This window comes from Hyperoodon ampullatus, assembly GCF_949752795.1.
Source record: "Hyperoodon ampullatus genome assembly, chromosome: 5".
NCBI classification, from domain to species: Eukaryota; Metazoa; Chordata; class Mammalia; order Artiodactyla; family Ziphiidae; genus Hyperoodon; species Hyperoodon ampullatus.
Genome location: NC_136918.1, coordinates 4,059,923 through 4,072,795, shown reverse-complemented (window position 1 = coordinate 4,072,795; position 12,873 = coordinate 4,059,923).

The following is a 12,873-nucleotide window of genomic DNA, read 5'->3' as shown; positions in this document are numbered from 1 at the left end:
CTCCTGCCTCTTCTGCTGATCCTTGATCTTCTGCCTTCCTCTTTTTTAAGGGCCCATGTGATTTGCATTTGTGCCTACCATATAATCTATGATAATCTCCCTGTTTTAAAGTTCCTAACTCATTTCCCATGTAGTGAGATGTGTACAGGAGTAACTGCAGGGAGTAGAGAGGATGGGGGCCAAAATCTTGCCTACTATAGTCCTCGCTCTGGCCTCTGTGATCCGTATGCATCTCACATGTAAAATACATGAACTCCACCTCAAGGTCCCCAAAGGTCTCATCCTTCTTAGAGTATCAGTTCAGAGTTCAGTCTCATCTAAATCTCATCAGTTCAGAAGTCCCATATTTCATATCTATTGATAAATTATATACATCAAGAATGGATGAAGCTCTCTTATTGTGGACCTGTGAAACCAAAAAATTAGTTATCCCAAAAATACAGTGGTGGAACAGCCTTAGGATGACAGTTATTAGTCATTTCAGTTCCAGAGGGAGAAAATAGAAAGAAAAGAAAGCAGTCACAGGTCCCAAGTAACTTTAAAAACCAGCTAGGGAAATACCACTAGATTTTAAGACCTGGGAATAATCCTCTGTGGTTGGGACCTTTACCCTCTGGGCTTGCATCTCTGCCCTCTCTTTGGTTATTTTTGTTGTTTGTTTTTTCATCTTTTGTTTTCCCTTAGATTAGTTGATTTTTGGCTGTCTATCCATACTCATGAAAGAAAGATTAAGTTGGTCAGTGATGTTCTCTCCTATAGGTTTGTTTCATTCATAGTTTCCTTCCTTAGACTGTGGCATGTGGTAGGCTTCTTTATTTACTCTAAGGCATGAATTCTCAAAGGGGTAAAAAATTGATTATGGGGGTAAAAAAAAAAGTGGACCCTTTTAAGTATATATCACAGGTATACATATAATATACAAACAGATAGATCCACAGTATATCTGTGGTACTAAAATTTCATAGAGGGGGTGATCGGGGGGAATGTTTAAAAAGCTCCTTAGTGGGTTGATAATGGAAAGAAAGGTGGGAAAAGTGCTTTAAGGTATATATGGTTGAGGAGGAGGCAGACTGTTAGGTAGCCACAATTGCCAAACTCATCATAGCTTATGTGAGGAGTGGAATGCTTTAGTGTTTCAACTGCTTCTCCGCTTTTTTTTTTTCAGGCTTCAACACCCACCCTAGGAGCCCTCCACAGACCTGCACACTTAATTTCGAGTAACAGCCTTCTGATTTTAAAAACTGTGATTCATAGTATAATTTACATGGAAACTTAGTACACACACACACACATATATATATATAAATTTATAAATATATAACTGAGTAAAAGTTCCATGAAATGGTATATACTCTCAGTTTGTATTTTCTGTTCTATTCATTATTGACTGTTAAAAATTGCTAGTTGTGGGCCTCCCTGGTGGCGCCGTGGTTGAGCGTCCGCCTGCCGATGCAGGGGACGCGGGTTCGTGCCCCGGTCCGGGAGGATCCCACATGCCGCGGAGCGGCTGGGCCCGTGAGCCATGGCCGCTGAGCCTGCGCGTCCGGAGCCTGTGCTCCACAACGGGAGAGGCCACAACAGTGAGAGGCCCGCGTACCGCAAAACAAAAAAAAAATTGCTAGTTGTAACCCAGCAAAATTATTTCAAACCTATTTGAAGAGCACTTTAGTGCCTGGGCTTAATCCTGAGGCTAACAGCCATTGCTCTCAGCTTTTTCTTTAAGCAGGGAGAGTTGACTAAATCATTTGGAATGCAGTTCTTTAATTACTGATATACTGATTTATATTCTGGATGATATCCCACCTTCACCTCCTGCTCTTTGTGTTTTAAGCTTGGAGCCTCTCTTTGACTTCGTTGGAAAGATGCAAACTGCTTATCTTGGTTGTGGTTCCCTTTGCTCACTTTTTATTAATCTGATTTTTTTATTTTCCAGGACACCCCAAATTTCTGATATGATGATGGAATACTTTTTCTTCCATACGTTTGTGATTTGATTTATATTCTTAAGGCACATTTGTGTGCTCAGTCTGCCATCTTGAATTGGAAGTCCTTTAGTTTATTTAACAGGCCTCAAATGTTATATTTTGGTGTTTTCTAATATTTCTAAAAGTTTATGATTGTTAAATCTGCGTGCATAGCCACGATTATTTTTAAGAATGTTTATAACATGTTGACTGCCTGTGTGACAGATCTACTTACCTGTAAAATCTTTAATTCCCCCTTTAACTGATGCTAACTGGTTGAGTCATGGATAAGATAGGTTGTCACTGGTGAAGCTGCCAGAGGTTTTTGAATTCCAGTTCTGTCACTTATTAAGCTCTCTTCCTTTGGACAAATTACCTCATTTCTCTTTACCTGTTTGCTTATTCTAAAGCAAGGTTAGTAATATGTACCTCTTAGGGTGTTGTGATAATTAAATGTTAGGGCATATTTTAAAAAAAACCTTCTAAGACAGTGCTTGGCATGTAGTAAGCATTTAATAATTGTTACTTGTCTATATCATCACATAACCATACTCATCTATACATATGTGTCTTTTTGCATAAGAAGAAAGAAACGGCAATTTATTTTATCCTCTTGAACAGTTTTTATCTAAGTTTCATAGATGAACAAGTTCCTCCTTTTTTGGGGGGGTTGTTTTCAACCTACTTGATTTTTATTAAACAAAATCTAACTCTTTTTTGTTTTGCTTGAATTATTAAGCTGGGAAATTGACATAGCTAAGAATGAGTTAACTAAACTTAGGAGAGAAAGGGTGAGAGGTGACTAGAGAAATATCAGTTAGGATGAAGGGTTGGAGATTGTAAACCATATTCAGTTACTTGGGCATTGTGGATAATAGAAAAAGGTAGGGGATATAGAGTTGGATTGTCTGGGTTAGAACATTGATTCCACAACTTACTGGCCATGTGACTTGGGGTGAGTTGCTTAACTTTTCGGTGCCTCAGTTTCGTCATCTGTGAAGTGGAGATAATAAGGGATATTATGAAGATCTTATGAATTAACACATATAAATTGCTTAGAAGAGTTAAGCTGTTAATAGTTTTAATATGTTGCTGGGATTTTGAGTTGTGTTTGGTTTTCAGGGTTTGTGTAAGTGTAAGAAATACAGGGTTGAAATAAGGGTGAGATTTTTATATTGAAAGGAGAAATGTACTATGTTTTCTACTCTTTAGAGATGGAATAGCATTTGGAACAAAGGAATTATCTAAGTTAATGAATATTTCATTAATACAATAATACTTCAGTCATTGGGCCTTCTAGGGTTGTTCTTAGGTGTCTGGGGCCACACCTGGTCACTGCTATGGTGACTTGTTGCTAGTTGTCTGATTTAATAGCTATTAAAACATTTCTTTTTCATTTTTGTTATGCCTTATTTTTTGAATTTCTGCTTTAGTAATTAACAATAATTAGCCCATTTATTTATTTAGATTTTATTGATGTATAGTTGATTTACAATGTTGTGTTAATTTCTTCTGTACAGCAGAGGGGCTCAGTTATACATATATATATTTTTTTATTGGAGTATAATTGCTTTACAACGTTGTGTTAGTTTCTGCTGTACAACGAAGTGAATCAGCTATACGTATACATATATCCCCTCCCTCTTGAGCCTCCCTCCCACCCCCCCCTCCCAATCCCACTCACCTAGGTCATCACAGAGCATGGAGCTGAGCTCCCTGTGCTATATATACCCAGGTTCCCACTAGCTATCTCTTTTACACACGGTCGTGTATCTATGTCAAACCTAATCTCCCAGTTCATCCTGCCCTTCCCTTCCCACCCTGTGTCCATACCTTTGTTCTCTACACCTGCATTTCTGTTCCTGCCCTGGAAGTAGGTTCATCTGTACTATTTCTCTAGGTTCCACATATAAGCGTTAATACACGATATTTGTTTTTCTCTTTCTGACTTACTTCACTCTGTATGACAGACTCTAGGTCCATCCACATCTCTACAAATGACCCAATTTCGTTCCTTTTTATGGCCGAGTAATATTCCATTGTATATGTGTACCACATCTTCTTTGTCCATTCATCTGTCAATGGGCATTTAGGTTATTTCCATGACCTGGCTATTGTAAATAGTGCTGCAGCAAACATTGGGGTACATAAACATGGGGTACATAATCCAAAAGATTTTGGATTATGGTTTTCTCCGGGTATATGCCCAGTAGTGGCATTGCTGGGTCATATGGTGGTTCTATTTTCAATTTTTTAAGGAACTATTCTCCCTAGTGGCTGTATCAATTTACATTCCCACCAACAGCACAAGAGGGTTCCCTTTTCTCCACACCCTCTCCAGCATTTATTGTTTGTAGCTTTAAAAAAATTTTTTTTTGCGCTACGCGGGCCTCTCACTGTTGTGGCCTCTCCCGTTGCGGAGCACAGGCTCCAGACGCGCAGGCTCAGCGGCCATGGCTCACGGGCCCAGCCGCTCCGCGGCATGTGGGATCTTCCCGGACCGGGGCACAAACCCGTGTCCCCTGCATCGGCAGGCGGACTCCCAACCACTGCGCCACCAGGAAAGCCCTGTAGATTTTTTGATGATGGCCATTCTTACTGGTGTGAGGTGGTACCTCACTGTAGTTTTGTGTTTTTTTTTTTTTTTTTTTTGCGGTACGCGGGCCTCTCACTGTTGCGGCCCCTCCCATTGCGGAGCACAGGCTCCGGACGCGCAGGGTCAGCGGCCATGGCTCACGGGCCCAGCTGCTCCGTGGCATGTGGGATCTTCCCGGACCAGGGCACGAACCTGTGTCCCCTGCATCGGCAGGCGGACTCTCAACCACTGTGCCACCAGGGAAGCCCTCATTGTAGTTTTGATTTGCATTTCTCAGTAATTAATTATATTGAGTATCCTTTCATGTGCCTCTTGGCCATCTGTATGTCTTCTTTGGAGAAATGTCTATTTAGGTCTTCCACCATTTTTTGATTGGGTTGTTGGTTCTTTTTGATATTGAGTTGCATGAGCTGTTTTTATATTTTGGAGATTAATCTTTTGTCTGTTGCTTTGTTTGCAAATATTTTCTCCCATTCTGAGGGTTGTCTTTTGTCTTGTTCATGGTTTCCTTTGCTGTGCAAAAGCTTTTAAGTTTCATTAGGTCCCATTTGTTTATTTTTGTTTTTATTTCCATTACTCTTGGAGGTGGGTCAAAAACGATCTTGCTGTGATTTATGTCAAAGAGCATTCTTGCTGTGTTTTCCTCTAAGAGTTTTGTAGTGTCCGGTCTTATAGTTAGGTGTTTAATCTATTTTGAGTTTATTTTTGTGTATGATGTTAGGTAGTGTTCTAATTTCATTCTTTTACATGTAGCTGTCCAGTTTTCCTAGCACCACTTATTGAAGAGGCTGTCTTTTCTCCGTTGTATATTCTTTTTCATATTCTCTTCCATTATGATTTGTCACAGGATATTGAATATAGTTCCCTGTGGTATACAGTAGGACCTTGTTGTTTATCTATCCTATACTTAATAGTTTGCCTCTGCTAATGCCAGACTCCCATTCCTTCCCTCCCCTAGTCCCTGGACTTTTAGTAATTTCGGTATGTTTTACCTAGTTATCCTATTTGTAGCAACTTTTTCCTGATTAAAAACGCTTTGGGTAATACTTTTTATGCATTCTGTTTATTTACGTGAATTAGATGTTTGAGTATAGTTTTAGAAATAGGTTTTTCAAGACTGCTAAGTTTTGTGTCCTATTTTTTCCTTTAGTCATGTACATTCATTAAATATCAACTTTGAAGTTACTTTGCAGATACAAGTTTGTTTTTGAAAGTTTTTTATTGCAGAATTGCACACTATTCCATGACTTCGCTGGTTAACCCTGGCTAGCTGTGCATCTCTTCATGAGAATGAATTTCCCCAATATAGTCTTTGAAGAAAAGATGTCTATCTCTGATGAATTGCCAAAAGAATGATTTTTCTTAAAAACAGTAGAATGTCTTTTGTATTTACTGTGCCTGCACATCTTTATGTAGTGTGTGTGACACATACACACATGCATGTACCATATGTGCATTGAAAAATGTTTTAATCTACCACATTTAGGGTCAACTTTTTCGTTAGTAAAATTGTGTGAAAATTTGGCAGTTTTTATTATAGCATATAATGTTCATTCATTACCCTTGATGGCCCATTGCTAAATGTAGTTCTGATTATTCTTATTTCCTTTCCTGTATCAGTTTTGTGCATTAATAAACAAGCTGTGCATCTATTCTTTGTATTCTGTATTATTAATTATAAGCTTAATTTTGACATTTATAGAACACAATAACATTTTGATTAAAGAATATCAAATATTCCTTTAGTTACAGAGTAGTTACCCTGTTAAAGGTAGGTGAGTTTTTCATTTCATTTGGGTAATGTGCTCTGTTGAGCTTAGGTTGTTAATTGATAGATGTGGTATCCTCTCTGTGAGAGCTTTTAAAATGCATGACACGTATTTCGGAAAGCAGCTGTTGCTATGGCAACTCTCGGGTCACTTGCAGCTCAGCTTACATGATTGGCTGTTAATGGAGTCTAATATGCTTGAGAAGAGAATTGAGCAAATGAAAGAGGGTTTTGAAGGAATCCTCTTAAACCTCTTGAAGTTTAACAGACTAGCACACAAAAATTTAACACTTATATTACTGTTAAACAATTTACTGGAAGTACTTTTATGAATAATGAAAATGAGACAGGAAAAGTATTTGAAAAAATAATTTTCCAAACCCTTTTAAAAAGCATGTTGGAAGCTTTTGTTGTCACTTTTCCTAATTTTACTATTGTGTAAAGAAACACTCTCAAAGCTATCAGTTACATTCTGTATTCTACCCTCTGTAGCACCTATCTCAGAGGAGTTAATTAGATTGAGACATGGAAAGGTTGTTAATTGTGCAGGGTCAGAAAGAATGGTAAAACCAGGAATAAAGACTAAATTGACTCTGGTTAGATTAGAGGCTGCTCTCACTTGGATTCTTAAGGTAGTCCCATGAACCTGCCTCTCTTAGGGTTATAGGAAAGGTGTGAAAAGGGAGGTGGTGGTGTGTACTTTGGATTTTGAGGCCTGTAAAGTAAGTAAAATCAAGTCTAATTAAGAACTACCATAATGAAAATTAATAGAGCCATGCAAATTGGCACAATAATATCTGTCTTGTTACATGATGGAATTTTCATCAGTATCTACTTAACCACCTCTTTTGTAACTGTGGTGTTAGAATGAGGGCAGTTTTACTAATTTAAGTATCTGCTGTTTCTACTTTATTTTAGGGTTTTAAAAATTTTTGATTATGGTAGTGCTGAAATTGATACACTAAATAAGTTATAGCTATGTTGGTTTGTATAGTTAGATTTTCTAATTTTGCTAGCAAAAAATAACTCGTGATAAAAATTAATTAGCACTTAATAAATCAAAGGTAATTTAGGGTATTACTGTTTCCTTTATTAAGGAAATACTTTGGGATATTAAAGAAAAACTTTTCCTAATAGATTACATAGAAATGTAGGGTACCCCCATTAATTTTTTGACAAAACACTTTGGAAGTTCAATAAATGAGTTCTAAATACTAAAATCTGTATGTCCATCATCAGTATGACCTTTGGAAATATTTTTAAAAATCATTTGTTTTTAAATGATAGTGACCATGTGACCTGATGATCATAGGTCCTGGTCTGCTTTGGGCTGTTCTGGTAGTACTGAATTATCCTGTTACCTAATGAAAATATTAATAGCACTCCTATTTTATGTTTAATACAAGGAAATATAAAGAAAAGTACTGGAAATCACATGTAAATCCGTAGCTCATAGATAGCCATTATTAACATTTTAGTGCATTTCCTTTTCAGTCTTTTTCTGTGTACATGACTGTATATAAAACGTGCATAGTAGAGGCCATCCTTCATATATTGTCCTTCCATATAACATCATTAACATTTCATGTTTAATATTGTATAATCATTGTTTTAGTGGTATATAAAATATTTCATGAGTAACTGCTCTCCATTTATAGGGCATTGTTGTTTCCAGTTTTATGTTTATTTTTTTATATTATAAATGGTTCAGGACAAGTGAACAGCTTTACGTGTAAAAATAGTTACATTTATTTTTATATTAGGATAGATTCAGAGAATAAGAAATACTAAATCAAAGATTATTGATATTTTAAAGGTCTGAATATATGTTAGTTGCTTTCTAGAAGAATTTTTAAGTTTTTTGTCTTTTGAAGTTATTTTAAATATACTTGTTGAACCCCAAGTGCAGAGTATTGAATTAATCCTGTCCTCAGTTCATGGCACATGATAATTATTGACTCATTTAAGGTCTTGCTGTCATTTTATTTATTTATTTCCTTTTATCTGCGTTATCCATTCTTTTCCCTCTCTTCTCATAGGCGTTTATCTAACATGAGTGATATATATACATCTATTTGTGTGCATTCTTTTTTTAAAATTAATTAATTTATTTTTGGCTGCTTTGGGTCTTCGTTGCTGCACGGGGGCTTTCTCTAGTTGCGTCAAGCGGGGGCTACTCTTCATTGTGGTCCACGGGCTTCTCATTGCAGTGGCTTATCTTGTTGTGGAGCACGGGCTCTAGGCCTGCGGGCTTCAGTAGTTGTGGCACGCAGGCTCAGTAGTTGTGGTGCTCGGGCTGAGTTGCTCCGCGGCATGTGGTGTCTTCCTAGAGCAGGGCTCGAACCCGTGTCCCCTGCATTGGCAGGTGGATTCTTAACCACTGCACCACCAGGGAAGTCCCTTGTGTGCATTCTTGTGAAACATACATTGCTGTGTTGTGTGGATTTTTTCCAAGTCAGACATAAAGCAGAATTGGCATCATTTTATTCTTCGCTATTTTTCCCACCACTCAGTTTTTTTTTTTTTTTGTGGTATGCGGGCCTCTCACTGTTATGGCCTCTCCGATTGTGGAGCACAGGCTCCGGATGTGCAGGCTCAGCGGCCATGGCTCACAGACCCAGCCGCTCCGCGGCATGTGGGATCTTCCCGGACCGAGGCACGAACCCGTGTCCCCTGCATCGGCAGGCGGACTTTCAACCACTGCGCCACCAGGGAAGCCCAATATTCATTATTCTTTATGACTAATTTTTAATCAGGGTCATTTTGTGTCCCCCAGGGACCATTTGCATTGTCTGAAGACATTTTTGGTTGTCTTGGAGACAACTTGGGAGTTGCTACTGCATCTCGTGGGTAGAAGACAGGGATGCTGCTGAACATTGTACAATGCACAGACTAGCCCCCACAACAAAGTATCTAGCTCTATATGTCAGTAAATGCTGAGGTTGAGAAACCCTGTTTAGATATAATTTTTTTTGTTGTTGTTGTTGCCATTGTGAATTGTGTATTTTATTTTCTAATTGGAAATGTTATGAATTTTCTGTTACCTTGTATCTGGCAATACTGCTGGACTCTTTAGTTCTGTAGATTCTGGTTATTTGTCGGTGTAGATGATCTGGTCTCTTCCTTTCTCTTTCTCTTTCCCCACTGCTCCCTCTCTCCCTTTTCTCCTTTTCTTTTTTCTTGTAGCATTGGCCAGTACCTTTACTATGGTTAAATGGTATCAGTGATAGTGGGCATCTCTGTAGTGTTCCCAACTTTGTAGAATGAGTTTAAAATTCCTTAACCTTAAGTAACACCAGAAATATAAGAGGGTGTTAGTCTCATTTTACGATGCCATTATTGAGTAGTACCACTTAAAATATGTTTTTGAGGGGAGAATGCTTAACTTCACTATTGATCACAGAAATATAATTTAAAGCAATAATGAAATGATGTTTTGTATTTCACTAGTGATGTCAAGAATTTTTCTACAAGTGCATTAGCCAGTTTTCCTCTGTATCTTTGTCCTTTACCAATTTGCTTGCTTATTGTTTCACTGGTTTCACTGTTTCTGTAAGTTACCACTTTTTCAGATGTTAATATTAACACTTTGTCTTTTTGTGGTTAGTTTTGTAGCTTGCTTGTTCGTTTTTATGTGCAGAGTTTTCATTTTTATGAAGTCAAATCTACTTATCTTTCCTTATTAAGATCTTTTACTGCTTTGATGCACAAGATGACCTTTAATTTCCTGAAACTTTCTTCTGAGACCTTCCTGTGATCTTTCCACTTACATCTGTGATAGTTTCCTGGTTAAACAGGGGTATTCTTATCAGTCCTTTCCCTTTTGTTCTGAATCACTCAACTGACTTCAGGTGTTACTTCTCCTGAAGTGCCAGAATTGAAGGTGATCGTAAATATTCACTGTCCCCCTCACATGCTCTTTCCCCTCCTCATTGGTTTCCATAGAGGTCAGCATTTTATGGAGGTATCTCAGGGGCCATTGGAACTTTGCACTGAGATGTGAGCTTGATAAATGGGCAGGGTTCAAGGCTCAGATGTATACATATATGTATATGTATACATCTGAAGCACTTTGCTGTACACTTGAAGCTAACACAATGTTGTAAATTAACTATGTTATAATGTTAAAAAATCTTAGAGTTATCTTTTATTGCATGTGTAACAGTTGTTCATAGTAAGTACAGAGAAGCAAAAACAAGGAATAAACATTGTTCATAACTTCACTATTGAGAGATTCATTAGTCACATCTTTTAAAATGAACTTCATAAGAGTCAACTATTTATTTTCATATTTATCCTGTGTGTGTTTTGGTAAGTTTATACATAACTTTTAATTTTTGTGTTGTTATTATGAACTTTGGAATCTTTATTTTCTGTTATTTTTATTCAGGTTTTTTTTTTTTGTATAAAAAGACGTTCATTTTTCTCTGTTTTATTGGCTTCCTTACTGAAGTCTTTATTAACTCAAACTGGAGTCTTTCAATAATACACAAACAAAATGAATACAATGTTTGAGGGAGGAAATAGCATGAGCAAAGTCATGAAAATGTAAAACAGAAAGGTGTTTGTAGTGAATGACAAGTAGTTTGGTATTACCAGAGACATAAATTAAAATGTCAGGGAGAGATTGGAAGTGAATCTAGGGAGGAGCCAGATCATTAAGATTTTTGTTTGCTATGCTTAGGAACTTGAGTTTCATCCTAGAAATGATAGGGAGTTATTTGAAACTGATATGGTGTGATTAAATTAATATTTAAAAAAAACTGGTCTGGCTCTAGGATGGTGTGTTGAATTGAGGGAAACAAGAAGAGTAGGAGACTATTGTGATATTCATGGGGACGGTGGGGGGCCTTTATTAGGGCAGTGTGAGAAGGATTAGAGAGGAAGAGGTGGATTTAAAATATATTTTGCTGGTAAAATGGGCAAGATTTTAAGGAGGAGTCAAGACTGATTTCTGGGTTTCTGATTTTCCAGCTTTGGTGACAAGATGATTCCATTAGATGAGATGAATAATTTGGAGGAAAAACAGAATTTTAAAATTTAATTTTACTAAGTTAATTTCTTTTTTTGAAAGACTGGAAGGTGGGGATACTCTTGAGAAGAGAAGCTCAGTTTATGGACTGTCGTGACAAAAGTCACAATTTTGCAGCTAAGAAAATGTATACAGGAAGAAGTAGTAAAATCAAATCTGAAATAAGATTTTGGAGTCATCAGGTACTTTAAAAATTGGCATAAACAACATTTAAACCTGTCCAACATGTCTAAAGGATGCATCACATCCCATAGGTTATTTTATTTGTTGTTGCATTTTGTCAAGGATTGGGGAATTTTGGGGAGGTTGTGGGAGGGGAATACTCCCCCAACCCAGGTGACTCAGTGACTTCTGTGGTAGTTAAAAATTATGCTCTAGTTGGAAAGGATACTATAATGTAGACCTGTGTTCTTTATTATTATGAACCTTTTATTAAGGAAGATTTCAAGCATATACAAAAGTAAATGGAATTGTACAATGCACCATATGTAACTGTTACCCAGCCTCAGCAGTTGTAAACTCATGGCTAATAGTGTTTCATCTGTGTATCTCCAATCCTATATTCATTTGAAGCAAATCCCTGACATATTTCACCTGTAAATATCTTAGGATGCATTTATAAAAGATAATAACCTGAAGGGGCTTCCGTGGTGGCGCAGTGGTTGAGAGTCCGCCTGCCGATGCAGGGCACACGGGTTCGTGCCCCGGTCCGGGAGGATCCCACATGCTGTGGAGCGGCTGGGCCCGTGAGCCATGGCCGCTGAGCCTGTGCGTCCAGAGCCTGTGCTCCGCAACGGGAGAGGCCACAACAGTGAGAGGCCCTCGTACTGCAAAAAAAAAAAAAAAAAAAGATAATAACCTGAAGAAACATTTAAAATATTGATAATTTCATAATATCCTAGTGATTTTTTTGAAGGAGTAATTCAGCAGAGAATTAGGGCTAAAATAAGATTAAGAAAAAAACAAAACGAGAGGGGAATGAGAAGCAAGGAGATGGGAGCAGTGAATATAAGCTGCTTTTCTAGGAAGGAAAACAGAGACTGTGGTACCTACCAAGGATAGGGAGCTGCAGTCTTTCTGTTTTATTTTATTTTATTTTTTTGCGGTATGCGGGCCTCTCACTTTTGTGGCCTCTCCCGTTGCGGAGCATAGGCTTCGGATGCGCAGGCTCAGCGGCCATGGCTCACGGGCCCAGCCACTCCGCGGCACGTGGGATCTTCCCGGACCAGGGCACGAACCCGTGTCCCCTGCATCGGCAGGCGGACTCTCAACCACTGCGCCACCAGGGAAGCCCAGTCTTTCTGTTTTAAGTGATAAGGGGACACTTGAATGGTTTGTAGGCTTAGGGAAAGATAGTAGAGAATGAAATAATGATATGAGGGGATAGAGCAAGAACAAGAAGAAGGATACCTTATTTTCTGAGATAATATTAAAGAAGAGACAATGAGTAAGGGAGAGGCAAAAAGTTGAGCAGATTGTTCATTACTAATGACTGAATCTTTTTTTTTTTTTA